Here is a 23,223-nt window from a genome sequence, read left to right on the forward strand (position 1 = left end):
AACAAAGCTGCTTCATTAGCAGCTACTGACCCAGTATGCTCCCCCACGCAGCCATCTCCTGCAGATACATGGAGGCAGTTGCCTGCTGCTTCCTGCTGGGGCTGCACAAGCCAGGGAGGGGCCTGTGTCAGGGCAATAGCAGGGAGCCCAGAGGGCCTCCATTCCCACCCTCATTGCCCCATGTAGAGGGCTTGGAGGCAGTGGGGAGGGAAGGGAAGGGAAAGAGCACGGCTAAAGTGGTCTCACCTGAATGCTTGGAAGACACCCCCTCCCTTTAAGGAACAGAGTTAGTTTTCACAAGTACAACAGGAAAAACATTTTGCAACAGTGGGACCTGGATTGGGGTACTCTCAGTCACCCTCATAGATTCATAGACTCATAGACTCTAAGACCATTATGGACCATCTATGGACCAAGAATGGACCATTATGATCATCTAGTCTGACCTCCCGCATGATGCGGGCCACAAAAGCTGACCCACCCACTCCTGGAAGAATTCTCTCCCTTGACTCAGCTGTTGAAGTCCCCAAATCATTATTTAAAGACTTCAAATCGCTGAGAATCCTCCAGCAAGCGACCCCCGCCCCATGCTGTGGAGGAAGGCGAAAAACCTCCAGGGCCTCTGCCAATCTACCCTGGAGGAAAATTCCTTCCCGACCCCAAATATGGCGATCAGCTGAACCCCGAGCATGCGGGCAAGATTCTCTAGCCAGACCCTCTGGAAAAAGTTCTCTGTAGTAACTTTTAATATCCCATCATTGACCTTTGTTACTAATTACCAGCGATGGCACGTTATTGACCTATTGACTAAAATCACTTTATCCCATCAAACCATTCCCTCCATAAACTTATCAAGCTTAATCTTAAAGCCAGAGAGGTCTTTCACCCCCACTGTTTCCCTCGGAAGGCTGTTCCAAAACTTCACCCCTCTGATGGTTAGAAACCTTCGTCTAATTTCAAGCCTAAACTTCCCGACGGCCAGTTTATATCCATTTGTTCTCGTGTCCACATTAGTACTGAGCTGAAATAATTCCTCACCCTCCCTGGTATTTATTCCTCTGATATATTTAAAGAGAGCAATCATATCCCCCCTCAGCCTTCTTTTGGTTAAGGTAAACAAACCGAGCTCCTCAAGTCTCCTTTCATACGACAGATTTTCCATTCCTCGGATCATCCTAGTGGCCCGTTCCAGTTTGATTTCATCCGTTTTAAACGTGGGAGACCAGAACTGCACACAGTACTCCAAATGAGGTCTCACCATTGCCTTGTATAATGGAACCAGCACCTCTTATCCCTACTAGAAATACCTCGCCTAATGCATCCCAAGACCGCATTAGCTTTTTTCACGGCCACGTCACATTGCCGACTCATAGTCATCCTGCGATCAACCAGGACTCCGAGGTCCTTCTCCTCTTCCGTTACTTCCAACCGATGCGTCCCCAGCTTATAACTAAAATTCTTGTTAGTCATCCCTAAATGCATAACCTTACACTTCTCACTATTAAATTTCATCCTATTACTATTACTCCAGTTTACAAGGTCATCCAAATCTCCCTGCAGGATATCCTGATCCTTCTCCAAATTGGCAATACCTCCCAACTTTGTGTCATCCGCAAACTTTATCAGCCCACTCCTACATTGGGTTCCGAGGTCAGTAATGAATAGATTAAATAAAATTGGACCCAAAAACGAACCTTGAGGAACTCCACTGGTAACCTCCCTCCAACCTGACAGTTCACCTTTCAGTACGACCCGCTGCAGTCTCCCCTTTAACCAGTTCTTTATCCACCTCTGGATTTTCATATCGATCCCCATCTTTTCCAATTTAACCAATAATTCCTCATGCGGTACCGTATCAAATGCTTTACTGAAATCGAGGTATATTAGATCCACCGCATTTCCTTTATCTAAAAAATCTGTTACTTTCTCAAAGAAGGAGATCAGGTTGGTTTGGCACGATCTACCTTTCGTAAAACCGTGTTGTAATTTGTCCCAATTGGCATTGACCTCAAGGTCCTTAACTACTTTCTCCTTCAAAATTTTTTCCAAGACCCTCTCTCCATTCCCCAAAGGTCAGCTGTATGGTTCCCTCTTAAAACCGGAGCCACAGGTGAGGTGCATGGGAGTGCAGATGCAGATCCAGATCCAGCAAATTTCTCCTGGGCAAACTCTTCCCTGTAATAAGGGGGAAGACACTCCTGTACTCCCTTCTCTGGGCCCCGCTCTAAGGCGCACACCCCTGTGTGTGCGCCTTAGAGCGGAATCTGTCCCTGTTCAGCTGTGGGCTCACAGCTAACAGCTAGAACAGATCTTTCACTGGTAAATATTGTACCCTCCTCCCTCTTTGACTTGGGTTTGCCTCCAGTTACAGAGCCCATGGAATCCTTAACCACTGCAGTGGTTCCCAGGATTCTACCCCCTTTCTCTGGGCTTTCTTCTAGGACACATTTTCCTATGCATTCTATAGTGAGTTTGGTTCCTTGTTTAACTGCCACTTCCTGGCAGCCAGCAACCTGGACAGACTCCCTACCATCAGGCAAAACATCCTAGAGAAAAGCCTGTCTGCAGCCTCTGGGTAAGATCTGGCCTCAACCACACCCACCCTTGTCAGCAGAAAGTGTTCCACTGCTATAGAGGAATTAAAGAGACACTCTCCCATTTCCCCAGCAGTTTCTGTGACTTCACTTTTTCCCTCTGGGGCTTCAGCACAAGATTCATGCTTGCCACTGACAGACCCCAGACAGCCCTAGTCACATTAAAAAAGTCATTTCCAAGAAGAATTTGTGTAGGATTCTGAGAGACCTCAGCGACAGTTGATTTGGCTTGTAAATCCTCAGTTTCCATGTGCACTTTAACCAAAGGCACAAGGATTTTGTGACCACCTACTAACAAAAGCTCTGCCATCTGTCCTGGCAGTACGTCTTTCTCCTGAACCAGGTCTCTCCTGACCACAGAAATTTCTGCACCCGTATCTCTCCATGCAGGGAGTTCTCTGCCATTTACTTTGATAGCCTTTAGGTGCTTTTTGCCTGGCTGTGCAGTGGCAACCTTTACAAATCCTGTATAAGTGGCAACTGCTTGAGGTGTCCCACTGCTCTGAATAGCAGCATTTCCATGAGTTTCCTGCTGCCTGTTCCCACTCAGCACAGGGCATTTATTCCTCAGGTGCTCAGTGAAATTACAATGATAGCACCTCCTGGGCTCTTCTGCTTTTACAGGAGATTTGGGATGAGGACTGGAGGAGTGAACTTGTGGAGGTGAGTGTCCAGCCTTCCATCCACCCTCTGTCTTCACAGAGATAAAACAGGGACCTTGCTTCTCACCAAACTTTAACCCCTCTGCCTGTGATTTATTCCTACTACGTTCTTGGGATTGCTCAAATTTATCTGCAAAAAGTGCAAGTTCATCGACCGTCTATACCTTTTTATCCCATAAACACTGTTTTACATGATCACTAGACATATTCAGGAACTATTCCTGAGCAACCAAATCACACATTCCTTCAAAGCTAGTAATACCTTTTCCCCTCACCCACTTATCCAGTAGATCTCTCATTTGGTTCACATGAGCCACATTACTTAATCCAGCCCCTCTCTTAAGGCTTCTACATTTTACTCTAGGAGAGTTTCAGATGTAATCTGAAACTGTTTCAAAATCAAGTCCTTAAATTTACTATAGCTGGCATTGACATCTGATTGAATATATCCAGAGCTCTCCCAGTCAATTTTGCAACTGAAGTGGTCATCTTCTGATCCTCAAGAATCACATGGAGCATACACAGTCTCTCAAAGGTGATGAAATATTCAGCAATGTCACCAGATTCCTTGTATGCTGGACACAACTGCTCCCACTTGTGGATTTTTGGAGAGGTGGAGCCCCCTGATGGGGGGGTTCTGTCTCCTCCACTCCATTACAGCCAGTTCATGCTTCATTTCTTTGTCTCGCAGTTTCATGGCTTGCTTCTGGGCCTCAATTTCTTTGTCTTTCAACTCCCGGGCTTGCTTCTGGATCTCCATGGCTCTCTCATGGTCAGCCTTCTGTCTGGCTGCTTCTGCCTCAATTTCCATCTATTTAAATTCCATCTCTCTCTTATGTTCTCTCTCCCTCTCATCTGCCTCGAACCTGCAGAGCTCCATCTTTTTGGTAGCTTCACTTTCACTCATTTTTTTGTTTTTCCTATCCCTACTTCTCTTGCCCAAAATAAGCAAACAGAAAATAACAAACCAGTACCCACTTTGTCTGTTCTCTAGCCACCACACTTAAAACTCACTCAAAATCACCATCAGTATTTCAGGGTAATAAGTTGTGCACACTATCCTGCTTGACTATGCCACTGTGACAGGTTGGACCCCTTAGGATGGTACCTGATATGCTGAGATACCGCTGAGCCCGCCAGTTATGTCTCGCTGAGCCAGGTATTAAGCCTCCTCCAGAAAACTCACAGGCAGGGCCACACCCAACTGCAAAACAAAACAGACACTGAGATTAGTTATGGAAAGGCTCAGTTTAAGTGACTTGCCCCAGCACTCAGGTGTCCACCTCCCTTGGAGTGCAGATTCAAAGGTATATTATGAAATCCGCCTCCTCTCTCAATGTGGAGGAAGGTATGCACAGCTCTTATCCCCACCCCCATTATGAATTGCATAAACTGGGTTATATTATAAACAAGAAATAAGTTAGTTAACTACAAAAGGTGGATTTTAAGTGGTTAAAGAGATAGCAAACAGAACAAAGCAGATAACTAAGCAAATAAAACCAAACACGCAAACTAAGCTTGTTTCACTAAAGAAATTGGTTACAAAATAGTAATTTCTCACCCTAGATATTGTTGCAGGCAAATTACAGAAAGTCTGGAAAGGCAGCTGCACTGGTCTCCAGATTGAGACCTCAGGTATTATTACTCACAAATTAGATGCCCTTCCAGCTTGGGCTCAACCCTTCTCACTCCAGTTCAGTTCTTGCTTCCAGGTGTTTCCCAGTATCTCCTGGGGGGGGGAGAGAGGGGCAGAGGAGAACCACAATGATGTCACTCCACTGCCTTATATAGCTTTTGTGTAAGGTGGGAACCCTTTGTCTCCCAGTGGAAGAACACTGGCATTCCAAGGAGTGGGTCCAGTACCAGGTGACTCAGACACATGTCTCTGCAGGGCTGTGGCAGCCATTACTCGTAGGCTGTCTGGAGGGTCAAGTGAGTATTACTTCATCGTAGTCCCAAACTGACCAGGGAAGTGGGGTGACTCACTCGAGAGTCCAACAGATCCTTTGTTACTGCTGAGGCCAGTGTCCTTTGTTCCTGTGAGGCTGGCCTGGGTTTGTCGCATACATGCCCTGATGAGGTGTGAACTGCTCCTCTGTTCCTGGAGAGTTTTTCATGGGCTTGTTTTAAGCCATGAGGACAGATTTTCAGCCTCATAACTATATACATGAAATTACAACCTATAACATTACTATAATAACAATGATCAGTGCATCATGAACCTTCTGAAGACACCCAACATGGCAAACTTTGCATTGGATAACACACAATCATATTATAAGAATGAACATGGGGGTGCAGGGTATTCCCCTGAGATACAGAGTGTCACATCTGCCCCCTTAGTTTCCTTCAAGAGGGTTAGTCACTGACTGTCTTGATGGCAGTTTGTGTTATAGTTCTCTTTGCATCCAGCCATCAAGGCCACACAACCTTCCACACAACAGATCATGTTTACTATGGCCTCTCTGTTGTGATAGGCTTTCAGCCTGTTCACATGCACAAGTTGTGGGACAGCATCATCAAGGGGCTTTCTAACTTGATATGTGTCCTCATTTGCCACTTCTGTTATCTCGAAGGGTACCTCCCAAGAGTTTTGCATTTTATACTTTTTTGCAGGGCTTAATACCATTATCAAATCCCCTATTTCAAAAGTGTGCTTACAATATTCTTATCATACCACGCCTTTTGCCTGGATTGACTGTCTTGGAGATTGGTTTGAATGATTTCCATCATGTCTTTTCTAAACCTCTGAACATATTCAGTTACCAGTTCTTCTTTTACCTCAATGTTTCCCTCCCAGGAATCTTTAATGGAATCGAGAGGTTCCCTCACTTTTCTTCCATACAAAAGATAAAATGGTGAAAAAACTGTGGATTCTTGGGGTACCTCCCTGTAAGCATACAACAGAAATGGTAATAACTCATCCCAATTTTGGCCCCTCTTAGGAATGTATCTCCCTAGCATGGATTTTAGAGTCCCATTGAACCTTTCTACTAAACCATTAGCCTGTGGGTGATATGGGGCAATTTTAAGTTATTTTGTCCCACACAACTTCCACAGTTCGTTGAAAATTTGTGACATGAAATTTGACCCTCGATCAGATAAAATTTCTTTAGGGAAACCCACTCTGCTGAATATAGCGAGAAGGGCCTTCACCACAGTCTTGGCTTCAATATTAGACAGAGCAACTGCCTCAGGATACCTGGTGGCAAAATCCACTACAACTAAGATATACCTGTTCCCTCTCCGAGTGGAACGCTGCATAGGGCCCATGATGTCCATCGCTACTCTTAGGAATGCCTCCTGTATCACAGGCAAGAGACATAGAGGAACTTTCTGGGGTCCTACAGGCCTTTTCGTCTCCTGGCACAATACACAAGACCTGCAATAATCTTTTACATCCTTTTGTATTCCTGGCCAGTAGAAATTCTTCTTCAGCCTGTCATAGGTTCCTTGCACCCCCAAATGACCAGCAAAGGGACCATCATGTGCTAGCTGCATTAAGTCCCCATGGCATTGGCTGGGTACAACCAACTGTTTAAAGAGCTGCCCAGGGCTTTTGTTTTTTCCCACAGGAGTCCCTCTATATAAATTCCCGCCATCTTCAAAAAACTTCTCCCCATTCTCCCTCTCTGGGATTCCCTCTAAAACAGGGATCGGCAACCTTTTAGCAGTGGTGTGCTTCAATTATACACTCTACACTCTAATTTAAGGCTTTGCGTGCCAGTAATACATTTTAACATTTTTTAGAAGGTCTCTCTATAAGTCTATAATATATAACCAAACTACTGTTATATGTAAAGTAAACAAGGTTTTCAAAATGTTTCAGAAGCTTCATTTAAAATTAAATTAAAATGCAGATCTTATCAGTTTAGTGTGATCCTTGCCCTTGCTTTTCCTTGCTGAGTTTTCCAATGTCTGGCACGTATTTGGATACTTTAAGCTGCATACAGGCTTCTGAGTGATCACTTGTTAACTGGCTCCGAGAGGGACAGAGGACAGATTTCATGTGTGAAAATACCTGTTCACACAAAAACAACAAGAAGTCTGGTGGCGCCTTAAAGACTAACAGATTTATTTGGGCATAAGCTTTCGTGAGTAAAAACCTCACTTCTTCGGATGCATAGAGACTTCCGAAGAAGTGAGGTTTTTACTCACGAAAGCTTATGCCCAAATAAATCTGTTAGTCTTTAAGGTGCCACCAGACTTCTTGTTGTTTTTGTAGATACAGACTAACACGGCTACCCCCTGATACCTGTTCACACAGTTATGTGGATCCAAATGCTGAAAGCATTGCAAACACAATTTTCTTCAAACAGTTAAATTTCACTGGCAGGGACGTCCAGCAGGTCAGAATAGAGGCCCCATGATCTCTCTCGGTAGCTTCAAGTGCACTCCACAGATCCACAAACTTTGATGTCCACAATTCTGAGCTTTTTAACTGAATGAGTTGCATTTCGAAATCTTCAACACCCATCCACTGAAATACAGACAAATCCAAGTCGCTTTCATTGAACTTTTCAGGTTTAATTAGAAAAGAAAGCATTGGGCCAAATCGCTGGAAATCTTGAAATCTGTCAGAAAATTCTGATTCCAGTTCTTGCATGTGCTTTCCAATCTCATCGACTCTGACAGTGCAACATGTCGATAGCTCTTTTATGAGTTGGAAGTAGCGGAAAGTAGAAGTTTGAATATCCCTGGAAAAAACTGCTAGTTTCACAACAAATGCTTTCCAGGCTTCATAAAGATCCAGAACTGTTTGCCTTGCACCCTGGAGACAGAGGTTGAGTTCGTTTAGGTGAGCAGTGATATCAGTTAGAAACATGAGCTTACACAGCCATTTGTCATCATCCAGTTCGGGGTAGTTTTGTTCTTTTTCCGACAAAAAGGCCTTGATTGCATCAAAACAGTTTACAATGCGCACCAAAACCTTGCCACGACTTAGCCACCAAATGTTGCTGTGAAGTGGGATGTCGTTATAAGCACTGTCCGTCTCTTCTAGCAGTGCTTGAAATTGTTTGTGAGTCAAAGTAGATCGAGCAACAAGGAAATTCACAATTCGCACCACTGTATTCATCACATTATTAAGCTCTGAATTAGAAATTTTAGCACCCAGGTTTTCTTGATGGATGATACAGTGAAATTTGACTGTCGGATGGCCAATCTGATCTTCAAGTAACTTTACAAATCCCTTCTGTTTTCTGACCATGACAGGAGCACCGTCTGTTGTCACACAAAATATTTTTCTGATGTCAACTCCTCGTTCTTCAAAGAAGTTTACAAAACTTTCCAGTATATCTTCCCCCTTTGTTGTGCCATGCAGGGGTTTTAGGCAACAAAGTTCATCTTGGATTTCATCGGAAGCACAATATCTTGCAACAACTGCCAAATGTGGAACATCGTTTATATCCATGCTCTCATCAACTGCAACACTAAACACTGCTGTGTCTTTCAATGCAGTCATCTGCTTTTCCTTAATGTTTTCTGCCATTTCACTTATGCATCTCTCAACTGTTCTGGCAGAGATGGGCAGTTCTTTTATTCTAGATATGATTGTATCTTTATTTGGCAAATCATTGAACAAAATCTCCGAACTGCTGAGAAAAACTTCTTTTATATATTCCCCATCTGTAAACGGCTTTCCGTTTTTTGCAATGCACTGTGCAATCTTGTAACTTCCTTCTGTAGCTTGATTTTTACTTACACTTAAGCTTTTAAAAACACTGCTTTGCTTCTCTTAGGCTGCTACTGCCTTTTTGTTTGATTCAGTCTCGTCTGCTTCGTCAAGAAAGGTTTTCTCATGATTCGTTTCAAAATGTCGTCGAACACTTGATGTGCGACAAACACTTTCATAACAGAAAGCACAAATAGCACAGTCCTTCTTTTCAATAAATCCAAATGCGTCTGTCCAAGCAGGCTGAAATGATCAGACATCTAGCTTCGCTTTCTTAGGAGCTGCCATTTTGTCAAATGTTCCCTTCAACTCTCAGTGGGGAAAAAAAATTGCGATAGAAGGCAGGCACAAGGTCAAATGCAGTGTGGTCTGATATCAGCAATTTTAAGATGGGGGCGCTGAGCTGCGCCCCCTCTTGCCTTGTGTGCAATCCTCACTGTCCCAGGCTGGGGACAGTGGGCCACAGTGGGGAAGCTGCAGAGCACTGATCCAAGGCCAGGAGCAGAGCCCAGGGTGGCCTGCTGGGACTCCAGGCCGGAAAGCAGGCTGAGCAAGGCTGGAGATCCCGACCCAGCTGGCAGGAGGTCAGCGGCTGGAACCCCAGATCAGCAGCTGAGGTGAGTGGAGCTGGCGGCTGAGCAGGGCCGGAGGCCTGGACCCTGTCTAGCAGGAGGCCTGCGCAAGGTGAGTGGGGCTGCAGCTGGCAAGGGGCCAGCAGCCGGAACCCCAGAGCAGCGACTAAGCGGCCGCCCCTCTGGAGTTTTGGCCACTGGCTCCTGCCATCCAGGGTCTCAGCCCATTGCTAACCTGGGGTTCCTTCACCCAGGCCAGCAGCAGGTGCTGAGTGGGACCTGCGGTGGGACCCCAGCTGGCAGGATCCGGCAGTGGGAAAGCCCCAGAGCGGCAGCGGCTCAGCCCGCCCCACGTGCCATCAAAAATCGGCTCACGTGCCACCTTTGGCACGCGTGCCGTAGATTACCAACCCCTGCTCTAGAACATACTTCCTTATGCTTTCTAGAGTGGGGTCAGTCTTTGCTCAACTGCAAAATCCCGGCAGCTAGCAACTGGGACAACGTCCTCAGTCACAGACAACATTTCCCCCACCCTTGGCTCTGAGGGCATGCTGTCCTTCTAGGGCATGGAGGAGCACATCCCAGCCCCTCCGCTATCTGAAAGCAGAATGCTGCTTTCTGCTGCAGGGGAATCAAGGAGACTTTCTCCATAGCAGTTTCTGGGGCTTCAACCATCCCTCCGGGGACCCAATACAGTATTCCTTCTTGCTACGGGTCACCACACTAATGGTCTTAGTCTTGTGGAAGAAATCATTACTCACTAACATGTCAGCCAGGATGCTGTCCATTACCCCCACAACCAGATTGCGTTCCAAACATTCCCAGATCACATGTATTTTAGCTAGCGGTATGGGGAATCTGGTTTCACCACCCCCACAATTTCTGCCATTTGGCCAGATAATATACTAGCCTTTGGGACCACACTCCGCTTAATCAGAGAGATCTGGGCCCCTGTATCCTTCCACACCAATTATTCCCTGCCATTAATTTTGACAGCTTTAATGAGCTCCATATCTGGTTCACTGGGGCCAGTCCCCACAAAACTTGCTAGGTAAGTTTTGGGAGTTCCTGCTTGGTTCCCCTTTGGGGCCTCTGTACTGAGGACAACCGCATAACATGGGCTGGTGGGGGCTTACTTTCCCTCAGCTTGGGGCATCTGTTCTTCAGGTGCTCCGTGGAATTACATGGAATTACAGTTGTAGCACCTTCTGGGTTCCTCTATTTTGCTGGGAGATTTGAGATAGGAGTTACCAGTAGAGGGATATTTTTGGGTAAGAGAATGTTTAGGCTCCCAACCCGCTTCTTTCTTCCTGGGACAAAATGGGATCTTCCCTTCCCACCAGTTTTAAACCCCCCTTTCTGTGGCCTGCCCACAATAGACGCCTGAGTCTGTTCAAAGACATCAGCTAAAACAGCCATCTCATTCACCGTCTTTACATTTTCATCCCATAGACACTGCTTTACTTTGGCCTAACGTATGCTCAATAAATGCTCTTGAGCAACAAGATCAAGCATTCCTTCAAAACTTGCCACCTCTTTACCCCTCACCCATTTTCCCAACAAATCTTTCATTTTGTTTATATATTCTCCATTACTCATCCCAATATCCCTTTTAAGATTCCTAAATTTAATTCTATATGTTTCAGGGGTAATCTGAAAACTTTGCAAAGCAGTATCTTTAAATTGACAATAGTCTAAAGCATCTCCAATAGGCATTCCATTGAATACATTTCGAGCTTTACCAGTTAATTTTGCAATCAGGGTAGGAACTGTCTTATCATCAGTGATTTCATGTATTACACACGGCCTTTCAAAGGTAGTCAGATATTTAGCAATATTGTCCTCCTCACTGTATGCAGGACATACGTGGATTTGTGGATTTTTGGAGTGATGCAAGTCATTGGGCTCAGGGGGTTCTGGTTCTGCTTCTCTAGCAGGTCCAGCTGGTGTTTTCTCTCTCTTTCTCTTTCTCCTCTCTCTTTTTTTCTTCCATAGCCCTTCTGTGTGCAGACTCCTCTCTGGCTGCCTCCACCTCCATAGTTTCCCTGGTCGCAGCTGCTTATTTGAGCCTCATTTGCCTGCCACATTTGAAACTCACGGTTCTTTGCCGCTTTCAGTCTGGCCAGCTCTAATTTTGTAGCTGCCTCACTGGTCGTCATTTTTCTGCTTTCTTGTGCTTATTTCCCTCACCCAAAATGAACAGAAACAAACAGAACATAACAAAACTGTGACCTCCTTCTGACTGTTCTTAGTCACTGCACTTAATACTCACTTAAAATCACAAATATCAGTGCTTAAAGTGTGAACTCCACTTGGAGTAACAAGCTGCACATACATCCTGCTCACTGCGCCACTGTGACGTTCCCTTGGTATTGTCTGGGACTGGAGATATTGGCTAGTGTCATTCAGGTTGCACAATCCAAGTAGCAGCTGGGAGCAGCTTACACGCTAGAGGCTAGAAGTGAACAGCCCAGGAGTGGGGATTCTCACAGCAGAGCAGGGTAAGGCTGGCTCCCAGAGTTGAGGATTGGAGTGACCTAGCAGATCACTGGTCCAGATAACACCAGGGGAACATCACAGGGGGTGACACCCAAAGTAACACATTTGAAATGCAGGTACATAGTTAATATTCCTAAATTCAGATACAGAAATGATACAGGTATGCCAATTAGATAATCACATTCAGTAAGTCATAACTTTTCTAATGATATCTCACATGAGCCATCTTGCATAAAGTATATCTTAGTTATGTGAGATCCATATCATAAGCATATTTTCATAAAGAATATGGAATGAAACATAACAGGCCGTCCCCAGCTCAGCGGCAGAGGAAACAACCCCGAGGGCTTGTTAATTGAGCTGCTGGTAGTTGAGACCAGAGAGGCCTGGCACACCTAGCACCTCAGCAGCAGGGGAGGCTCCTAAGCCAGTTACTGCACCTGCAGGAGAGAAGACCCTCCACTGAGAGGCACAGGATTGCCAACAAGCCAGGAAAACCCTAGCAGCACCACCTAGCTGTGCCCTGCACACCAGAGCGAGGCCCTAAAAACTCAGCTGCTCCCCTCACACTGCCTGTACCACTGCACTGGGGCATTTGCCGCCTTCCTTTCCGGGTTCAGCAATCCCTAGGCAGAGCCTGGCAGAAGGGCTCTTCTCTTGTAGACAGACCCTCAGCAGGCTTATTCTCATTTTCCCTTGCTCTGTATTAAACATTGCTTCATAATGAAGCTCTGAGAGTGAGTGAGGAGATCCTCTCCCTGATCATGTCTCCGGTGCATGCTGGAACCCCTGAAGAGAATCATGCTGGGAGCATATGCACAAACTGTGTCCTGCCATCTAGAAGTCATCAAGAGATGACTGACTGTGGCAGACCTAGGCATATGCTAACTGTCCAGAGAGCGCTCAGGCAGCATGAAAGAGGGACAGATCTCCAAGCAGGCGCCGCCTTGCGAGGTGCCCCAGTATACTGGGCATGGTGTCACCCACCTCCCCTGAGGAGAATCTTCAGCCACCTACTGGATCTTGTCTCCACTTCCTTGAGAGCCATCTCTGTGCTCTCAGCATGCAGATCCGAGACAGGGACACATCAGTTTGGATGGCGAATATATACCTGTGGCCACCTGAACTCATTCTAAGCCAGAGAGCATAGGCTGATGCCAGGTGCCCACTGTGCAAAGCTGTCGCCTTCCATGTTCTGTATGAACCCCATGCACTTGGAGGGCCAGGAGGGGCTAGGCCCAGGCCCAGGGAGAGCCAGTGCTGCTCCACTCTACCGACTGAGGGAGGCTGAGAGCAGGTAAGGGCAGCACTGATCAAAGGGTCTTCCTCGCAGGTGGCTGGGCTGGAGTTGGAAGTGCTTGCAGGGATATCTACAGCCTGATAGTGTGTTTAATTGAGGGCTGCCTGGAGCAAACTGCCCCTTATCCTGTTGCTTTCTTTGAACTGGGCCCAGGGTCTTTTGTGTAACAGAGCCTACAGGGAAATGAGGAGGGTGTGTGTGTGTGTGTGCGAATGCCTGGCAAAGAGCAAGCAGGGAGGAGGAAGTGTCCCCCTAGCATTCTAAAGGCTGGTTGGCTTTTGACAAAGGGGCAGAAGCAGGGAAGGGAGGCACCTGTGGGAGAGACTCTTTCTGGCGCCCACTCTGTGCACCAGGACACTGTTCTGCACAGGGAGGAGGCCAGACATATATGGCCTGGCCGGTAGCTTCTCTGTTCCCAGTGCCTCTGGCAGCACTTTAGTTAGAGCCCCTGTCCACTGAGGAGGAGAGAGACACAATCTGGGCCTTCACCTCTCCACCTACAGGATGTTCACTGCAGTCCATTGGAGCCTTGGGATAATTGTTCTTGTTAGCTAGCTCCACCCAAGCAGTGGTTGTCTCCCATGCTCCTGAGTGCAGAGCTCATCCCTTCAAAAGGAGACAGCTGACACCTGAGTGGCTGCAGTGTTTTACCAATGGCCCACATCATCTGCTTCAGGCCATGAACACAGCTGGTTAGCACATGGTAACTTTTCATTATCCTGCCTTCTAAAGCTCATCTCGTTCTCTGAGGCTGAATGTGGCAGAGCACCATTGTCATGTTTTTGGGGGGCAGAGGTGGCTGAAATGAGAACGTCTTCTGTTGGACATCAGCAAGGCATGAGAAACAAAGAGCATACAGCAGTCGGTGTGCATACAGGCAGTGGCGGATTAGCCTACATTAGCCTACAGTGTGCATACAGGCCGTGCCCAGGGGCCCTGGCCTATTGGGGGGCCCAGCGCCCCAACCCACTCCACCCATCTGGTGCTCTTGCCGGGGAGCAGGGGAAGTTCCCCGTCCTGACCCCACTCCCCAGCAGGAGCACTGGGCAGGGGGGCAGAACGGGGCAAGCCCTCGCGCCCTGACCCCATTTCCCTGTCAGGAGCGTGGAGGGGTTGGGGGACTGCAGGCAGAAGGGGTGAAGAGGGGCCCCCACTTGCTCTGGCCCAGGGCCGCACAAAAGCTTAATCAGCCTCTGCATACAGGAGACATCACATAATGCAGTTTTTAATGCTCAGACACTGTGAGCTGAACACACCCCATCTGTGTGCCGCTCCACTCAAGCCGTGCTCCCTCCATGAACCCCTTTGCTTCAGGGTGACCTTGTTTCTTGTATTTAATGTAGTAAATTGGCACAGGAGATCCCTGCGCAGGGTTCAGGCTAACTCCTGTGCTAGGCAAGGTCAGAACAAGGTGCACAGGCTTTCCTCCAGCCTGTACAGAAATAGTAATTTCCGAGAGAACTGAGACATTGTGCACATGGATTTTTGTTCTAGTGTTTCTGTTTTGTGAAGCAAACCAAATACTTCCCAAGGGAGTGAACAAATCAGGGATATTCTATAAACACACCAGCCTTCAGTAGCAATGAACCTCATTATGGGGAGCTCTTCTAATAACAAGCTATTTTCTCCAGACCTGCTCTGCGTTCAGTGGCAGGCAAAGGGACTTTGGAGTATATCAGAGAATAGGATGCTTCCAGAGGGTTAACAGTGTTGGCACCTCGGACATGGCTGTGTGCAGTTAACAAGAGTGTGCCTTTGAGAGAGATCTAGGACTGCAGGGACATATCTTTCTTACTCAGCCAAGCTGTTGTTCTACTGTTAGTGCTCAACAGAGACACGAAGCTAAGGACTGGAAGCTGGGAGTCTTCCCAGTTTGTCAAGCCAAGCTGAAGATGTCTGCGAGACCCCTCCCCGCCTGGAGGAACACAATATGATATAAATGAGTCATGCCAAGTGGAAGAATGCTTTCTCTGACTTGCTGTGCATAGGTTTCCCGAGCCCCATACTGCTGTGATTAGCAGATAGGTCCTGAGGCAAGCAATCTTGTAATGACTTTGCATTCATTTACTGTTCCAATTGGGAAATAGGCAGCACTACTCATCCTCTGAGCAGCCCCAGCCCTCACATCAGTTCTGACCCCTCTGGCCTATCATTCTCTCTGATTAGAGGAAGCTGTTCTTGTTACACGGAATTATCCAGGGCACATGAAATGGGGTGGAGTTAAAGCAGACAGCATTTCCCAGCCACGAGGAGCAAATACCCTGCGATGGCCCTGGAGTTGTATTGCTGCAAAGGGCAGAAGTGGAGGAGGTGTTGCTGGGGTTTTTGGGGGATCACCCAGACCAGTGAGGGGTTCTGGAACCAACTACCTTGGAACCATGGGTGCCTTTATGCTGTGCAACTTTCATAGAATCATAGAATCATAGAATATCAGGGTTGGAAGGGACCTCAAGAGGTCATCTAGTCCAACCCCCTACTCAAAGCAGGACCAATTCCCAACTAAATCATCCCAGCCAGGGCTTTGTCAAGCCGGGCCTTAAAAACCTCCAAGGAAGGAGACTCCACCACCTCCCTAGGTAATGCATTCCAGTGCTTCACCACCCTCCTAGTGAAATAGTGTTTCCTAATATCCAACCTGGACCTCCCCCACTGCAACTTGAGACCATTGCTCCTTGTTCTGTCATCTGCCACCACTGAGAACAGCCGAGCTCCATCCTCTTTGGAACCCCCCTTCAGGTAGTTGAAGGCTGCTATCAAATCCCCTCTCATTCTTCTCTTCTGGAGACTAAACAATCCCAGTTCCCTCATCCTCTCCTCATAAGTCATGTGCTCCAGACCCCTAATCATTTTTGTTGCCCTCCGCTGGACTCTTTCCAATTTTTCCACATCCTTCTTGTAGTGTGGGGCCCAAAACTGGACACAGTATTCCAGATGAGGCCTCACCAATGTCGAATAAAGGGGAACGATCACGTTCCTCGATCTGCTGGCAATGCCCCTACTTATACAGCCCAAAATGCCGTTAGCCTTCTTGGCAACAAGAGCACACTGTTGACTCATATCCAGCTTCTCGTCCACTGTGACCCCTAGGTCCTTTTCTGCAGAACTGCTACCTAGCCATTCGGTCCCTAGTCTGTAGCAGTGCATGGGATTCTTCCGTCCTAAGTGCAGAACTCTGCACTTATCCTTGTTGAACCTCATCAGGTTTTTTTTGGCCCAATCCTCTAATTTGTCTAGGTCCCTCTGTATCCGATCCCTACCCTCTAGTGTATCTACCACGCCTCCTAGTTTAGTGTCATCTGCAAACTTGCTGAGAGTGCAGTCCACACCATCCTCCAGATCATTAATAAAGATATTAAACAAAACCGGCCCCAGGACCGACCCTTGGGGCACTCCGCTTGAAACCGGCTGCCAACTAGACATGGAGCCATTGATCACTACCCGTTGAGCCCGACGATCTAGCCAGCTTTCTATCCATCTTACAGTCCATTCATCCAGCCCATACTTCTTTAACTTGGCAGCAAGAATACTGTGGGAGACTGTATCAAAAGCTTTGTTAAAGTCAAGGAATAATACATCCACTGCTTTCCCCTCATCCACAGAGCCAGTTATCTCATCATAGAAGGCAATTAGGTTAGTCAGGCACGACTTCCCCTTGGTGAATCCATGCTGACTGTTCCTGATCACTTTCCTCTCCTCTAAGTGTTTCATAATTGATTCCTTGAGGACCTGCTCCATGATTTTTCCAGGGACTGAGGTGAGGCTGACTGGCCTGTAGTTCCCCGGATCCTCCTTCTTCCCTTTTTTAAAGATGGGCACTACATTAGCCTTTTTCCAGTCATCTGGGACCTCCCCCGCTCGCCATGAGTTTTCAAAAATAATGGCTAATGGCTCTGCAATCTCATCCGCCAACTCCTTTAGCACCCTTGGATGCAGCGCATCCGGCCCCATGGACTTGTGCATGTCCAGTTTTTCTAAATAGTCCCGAACCATTTCTTTCTCCACATAGGGCTGGTCACCTTCTCCCCATATTGTGCTGCCCAGTGCAGCAGTCTGGGAGCTGACCTTGTTCGTGAAGACAGAGGCAAAAAAAGCATTGAGTACATTAGCTTTTTCCACATCCTCAGTCACTAGGTTGCCTCCCTCATTCAGTAAGGGGCCTACACTTTCCTTGACTTTCTTCTTGTTGCTAACATACCTGAAGAAACCCTTCTTGTTACTCTTAACATCTCTTGCTAGCTGCAACTCCAAGTGTGATTTGGCCTTCCTGATTTCACTCCTGCATGCCTGAGCAATAGTTTTATACTCCTCCCTGGTCATTTGTCCAATCTTCCACTTCTTGTAAGCTTCTTTTTTGCGTTTAAGATCAGCAAGGATTTCACTGTTTAGCCAAGCTGGTCGCCTGCCATATTTACTATTCTTTCTACACATTGGGATGGTTTGTTCCTGCAACCGCAATAAGGATTCTTTAAAATACAGCCAGCTCTCCTGGACCCCTTTGCCCTTCTTGTTATTCTCCCAGGGGATCCTGCCCATCTGTTCCCTGAGGGAGTCAAAGTCTGCTTTTCTGAAGTCCAGGGTCCGTATTCTGCTGCTCTCCTTTCTTCCTTGTGTCAGGATCCTGAACTGGACCATCTCATGGTCACTGCCTCCCAGGTTCCCATCCACTTTTGCTTCCCCTACTAATTCTTCCCTGTTTGTGAGCAGCAGGTCAAGAAAAGCTCTGCCCCTAGTTGGTTCCTCCAGCTCTTGCACCAGGAAATTGTCCCCTACACTTTCCAAAAACTTCCTGGATTGTCTGTGCACCGCTGTATTGCTCTCCCAGCAGCTATCAGGGTGATTAAAGTCTCCCATGAGAACCAGCTTTAGTGCAGAGCCCTGACACCAATAACCTACCTATCACCACAGGCTCTCACCCCGGCTCCGACCAGCCTAGTACTTCTTGCAGGGTGAACCCAGGAGCCCTCCCAGTCCCAAGTCTCCCCAACTGTGTCGTTCCAAGTTCTTAACTCCCAGGCACTGACTTGGCCCCTCTGGTTCATCACTCCTGAAGCCATGTCACCAGCCTCCAGTTTGCTTTGGTGCACACACTCCACAGAATTTGCACACAAGAGACCTGCATGGGGTAAAAATAAATGGGAAGTTTATGTAATGCAAAAATCACAGCTTCAAAGCTGAAATGCCAAGGGAAGCAATAGGTACAAGTCACAGAGCAAATAAACAGAATGGCGCAACCTCCGGCTTCTCCCTTCCAAAATAGCTAAACAAATCGATATAACGTGGTTTCACCTATAACACGGTAAGATTTTTTGGCTCCCAAGGACAGCGTTATATCGAGGGAGAGGTGTACAAGTTACCCACTGCCTGTGAACAGTCTCCCATTATGCCCCCAGCCGTAGAGGGACCCAGCGTTTCACACACAGCTTCTGCCTAGATGCTGGCCCTCAATTGCTGGATAGATTTCACTTCAAATCTCTTCCCTTTTAAAAAAGTTTGCAGGGTGTTTTTCTTTCTCTTAGACTGTGGTGGTTCATGGTTATTCAGAACGGGGAAATTCCCTCTTGACCTGATAGCCAGGATGCCTCAGTGTCTTCCCATTAACTCTAATGACTCATTGTCTTTTCCTAGGTTGTACAGTGCTAGGCAGTTGGAGCTAGGCTCGTCTGGCTGGGGAGGCAGCCCATCCATCTCTGATTGCCCACCACACTGCTTCTAGGTGGAGCTGAGTGGTTCAGCCCAAATTATAAGCCCACTGTACACATACAGTGCATAATCCCAGACTGTGAACGTATTTCTGCATGCCCATTGAGTTCAGAACATGACAAGTTTTCATAAAAGACTTTACTCCATAATAATATATGGAGCTATACCTAGCTCATAGAGCTGGAAGGGACCCTGAAAGGTCATTGAGTCCAGCCCTCTGTCTTCACTAGCAGGACCAAGTACTGATTTTGCCACAAATTGCTAAGTGGCCCTTTTAAGGATTGAACTCACAACGCTGGAGTTAGCAGGCCAATGACTCAAACCACAGAGCTATCCCTCCCTCTATACATGTATAGTACAATAACACAGATATAATTAAGGCTAAAATTCTGTCATGGGTATTTTTATTAAAAGTCATGGACCAATTGCGGGGGGGGAGAGGAAGGACTGAGAACCCTGAGCCCTGCCAGCTGAGGCTGAAGGTCACCTAAAATCATGGAATCTGTGCCCTCATTGCCTTATATATAATCAATTGATTCAGAAGCTTATTCTCTGAGGTTCATAGAATATCACAGGGTTGGAAGGAACCTCAGAAGGTCATCTAGTCCAACCCTCTGCTCAAAGCAGGACCAATCCCCAGACAGATTTTTGCCCTAGAACCCTAACTGATCCCCTCAAGGATTGAACTTACAACCCCAAGTTTAGCAAGCCAACGTGCAAACCACTGAGCTATCCCTCACCCCCTAGTCTCCCTTTGGGGTCTGGACCTGGCTGGCACACTCAGACATACGCTAAACACAGCTGGTCTGTATCTTGCAGCAGCATCTTCACAAAGATGCATTCTGTGATGCAGTGTAAACGTGACCAGCATGCTGAGCCAGTCAGCTGCATCACTTATTCTCTGGAGCTGGATATACTGCAGCCACCATCCAGAAATCCCTGCACAGGTGGGAACAAACATGTGGATGGAAACAGTGGGGTCACAATGAACGGAGGGGATGTTGGCCGGAGCTGGCACCCGGGGGGTGAGGGCATCTGCCCTGCAGTCATTGGTCTCCTGCTGGGCTAAGCACAGCTCTAGACATGCAGATAGGCAGGATGGCAAGAAATGCGTTCCAATTTTGGAGAGTGAGAAGGCTGTGGCCACTCCACACAGAGGGGACCTGGCCACAGTGGTCTGCCTTTGTTACTTCCAGCTTCAGTGAACACAGCGTGCTCCACCTGGGGCTTACTGCAGAGCCCATGGAATCACAGGGTTAGATGGGATCGCAGGGGCCATCTAGTCTAACCCCCTGCCAAGATGCAGGATTTGTTGTGTCTAAATCATCCAAGACAGATTTGTTGTGTCTAAATCATCCATCCAGCCTCCTTTTGAAAACCTCCAGTGAAAAAGCTTCAAAAACCTCCTTAGGCAGTCTGTTCCATTGTCCTACTGTTTTTATAGTTAGGAAGGTTTTCCTGAGATTTAATCTAAATCTCCTATGCCAGCGGTTTTCAAACTGTGGGTCAGGACCCCAAAGTGGGTTGCAACCCCATTTTAATGGGGTCACCAGGGCTGGCGTTAGACTTGCTGTGGCCCGGGACCAAAGCCCGAGGGCTTCAGCCCTGGGCATTGGGACTCAAGTTACAGGCCCCCTGCCTGAAGCTGGAGCCCTTGGGCTTCAGCTATCCCCCAACTCTTCCCACCAAGGGCTCCGGCTGGCTCAGGCTTCGGTCCTCCCTCCTGGGGTGGTGTAGTCATTTTTATTATCCGAAGGGGGTCACAGTGCAATGAAGTTTGAGAACCCCTGTTCTATGCTGTAGTTTGAACCCATTGCCTCTTGTCCTCCCCTCTGCAGACAGAGAGAACAACTTTTCTCCATCTCTGTTATAGCAGCCTTTCAAGTATTTGAAGACAGCTATCATGTCCTCCCCTTAATCTCCTCTTTTCCAAACTAAACATGCCCAGTTACTTCAGCCTTTGTTCATATGACATGTGTTCCATCCCTTTGATCATCTTCGTTGCTTGCCTCTGGATCCCTTCCAGTTTCTCTACCTATACATTGGTGACCAAAATTGGACACAATACTCCAGCTGAGACCGAACCAGTGCTGAGTACTATCGCCTCCTGTGATTTGCATGCTCTCCCTCTGTTAATGCAGCCTAAAACTGCATTTGCTTTTTTTGCAACAGCATCACATTGTTGACTTGTGTTGAGGTTGTGATTCACCACAACTCCCAGATCCTTCTCAGCAGTGCTGCTATGAAGCCAGTTTCCCCCCATTCTGCATTTGGTTTTTCTTCCCTATGTGTAGCACCTTACATTTGTCTTTGTTGAATTTCATTTTGTTGGCTAAAGCCCAGTTCTCCAATTTATTAAGATGCCTCTGAATTTTAGCTCTATCCTCCAAAGTGTTGGCAACCCCCCTTTAGCTTTGTGTCATCTGCAAACTTGACCAGTATGCTCTCTATTCCTACATTCAGGTTATTAATAAGATGTTAAACAACACTGGGCCCAGAACAGATACCTGTAGCACCCCACTTGAGACCTTCCTCCAATCTGACATCATTCCTTTAATAGTTATGCTTTGTTTGCGGTTCTGTAATCAATTTTGTATCCACTTAATGGTAGTTCCACCAACCCTGCATTTCTCCAGCTTACTTAACAGAATGTCACGTGGGACTGTGTCAAAAGCCTTGCTGAAGTCCAGGTATATTATGTCCACTGCATTCCTCCATCCACCAAATCCTGTCAAAGAAGGAAATCAAATTGGTTCAGCATGATTTCTTCTTGGTAAATCCTGCTGTCTGCTAGTGATCACCCTTCATCCTCCAGGTATTCACAAATGGGATGTTTTATCCATTGCTCTAGTAGCTTCCCAGGTATTGAAGTCAGACTGCCTGGTCTATAGTTCCCCAGCTCCTCCTTTTTCCTCCTTTTAAAGATGGGCACTATGTTAGCCCTTCACCAGTCTTCCAGGACCTCTCCTTATCAGGCTAAAGAGCCTGGGTAACACAATGATGGTTGCCTTGGAAATGCTGAGAGCAAGCCCTTTTCCTCAGTCACCATTCCAACATCTCACCAGGAGCCCAGCCCACCGCTCCTTCCAGAATCCCTTCCCAGCTTCCCTCTTCTTCCACATCTGGTTCATCTTTCTTATGCTCAACTTCAAGTCTGTACAATCCCACATCTTCTCTCCCTGGGCCCAAGTCCCTTCCTCCTCTCTTCCTTCCCTCTGTGCACCGTCTTGGGCAGGGGACAGATACTGCTTCCCATGAGCCAAGTGCCCCCCACCCCAGCTCCAGATTCTCTTCTGCCTTCCTGTGCAGAGCCAGAACCTCCCCACCCATAACATTCCACACTTGTGCGCTGGCTGAGTGCCCGTTTGATGGCAGTCTCCTCAGGACAGGGTCCCTGGCTGTCAATGTGCGTTGTGATGTGGCTTGTGCTGCTGTAGAGATAATAATCAATCAGCACCTTGAACAGCCAGTTTTCTTTTTGTCCCCAGAGGAATTCCAAGTGATGAAGGAGGAAGGTCCCTTGTTGTCATATTCAGTTGGAGCCCCTCTCCCCCCATCGAAAACTATTGGCTTGACTGTTAGAATTCATCTCTTGGTCGGGAGCCAGTGCACACTGGACACACATCTCGAACAGTTGGCGTGGCAGGCACCTATGCCAAGCAGACTGTGAGCCAAATGCACAGGCTTCTGTAGGAGCTGCTGGGAGCTCAGCACATCTGAAAACCAGGTCACTTCCTTGGGGTCCTGAATTGGGAGCCTAGCTTTGGGCTCCTGGTTTTGGAAATCATGATATATTAAAGGAGTATAGAGTTGGTAAGGAAAATCCATCAGCTTCCAGTTAATGGCGGTTGAGTAAAGTCTCATGTAACCAAACTGGTTGGCCATTTTCAAGGGTCTCTAAACCAGAATCCTGGCTCTTGAGTCCTTTCAATTCCAGAAGGAGCTGGATTTGAACCGACACATCTGATCCCACTACAGCAAGTTAAAGAAGTATGGATTGGATGAATGGACTATAAGGTGGATAGAAAGCTGGCTAGATTGTCAGGCTCAATGGGTAGTGATCAATGGCTCGATGTCTAGTTGGCAGCCAGTATCAAGTGGAGTGCCCCAGGGGTCGGTCCTGGGGCCGGTTTTGTTCAACATCTTTATTAATCATCTGGATGATGGGATGAATTGCAGTCTCAGCAAGTTCGCAGATGACATTAAACTGGGGGGAGAGGTA

At 47.2% G+C, this 23,223-nt stretch overlaps 1 protein-coding gene across 1 annotated transcript in view; it reads left to right on the forward strand.

Annotated features, from left to right (window-relative positions):
- BSN (bassoon presynaptic cytomatrix protein) overlaps window positions 1–23,223 on the forward strand; it is a 107,745-nt gene that overhangs the window by 33,323 nt on the left and 51,199 nt on the right. The gene's annotated exons all lie outside the window — the stretch shown is intronic.

Source organism: Malaclemys terrapin, chromosome 7, assembly GCF_027887155.1.
Source record: "Malaclemys terrapin pileata isolate rMalTer1 chromosome 7, rMalTer1.hap1, whole genome shotgun sequence".
NCBI classification, from domain to species: domain Eukaryota; kingdom Metazoa; phylum Chordata; order Testudines; family Emydidae; genus Malaclemys; species Malaclemys terrapin.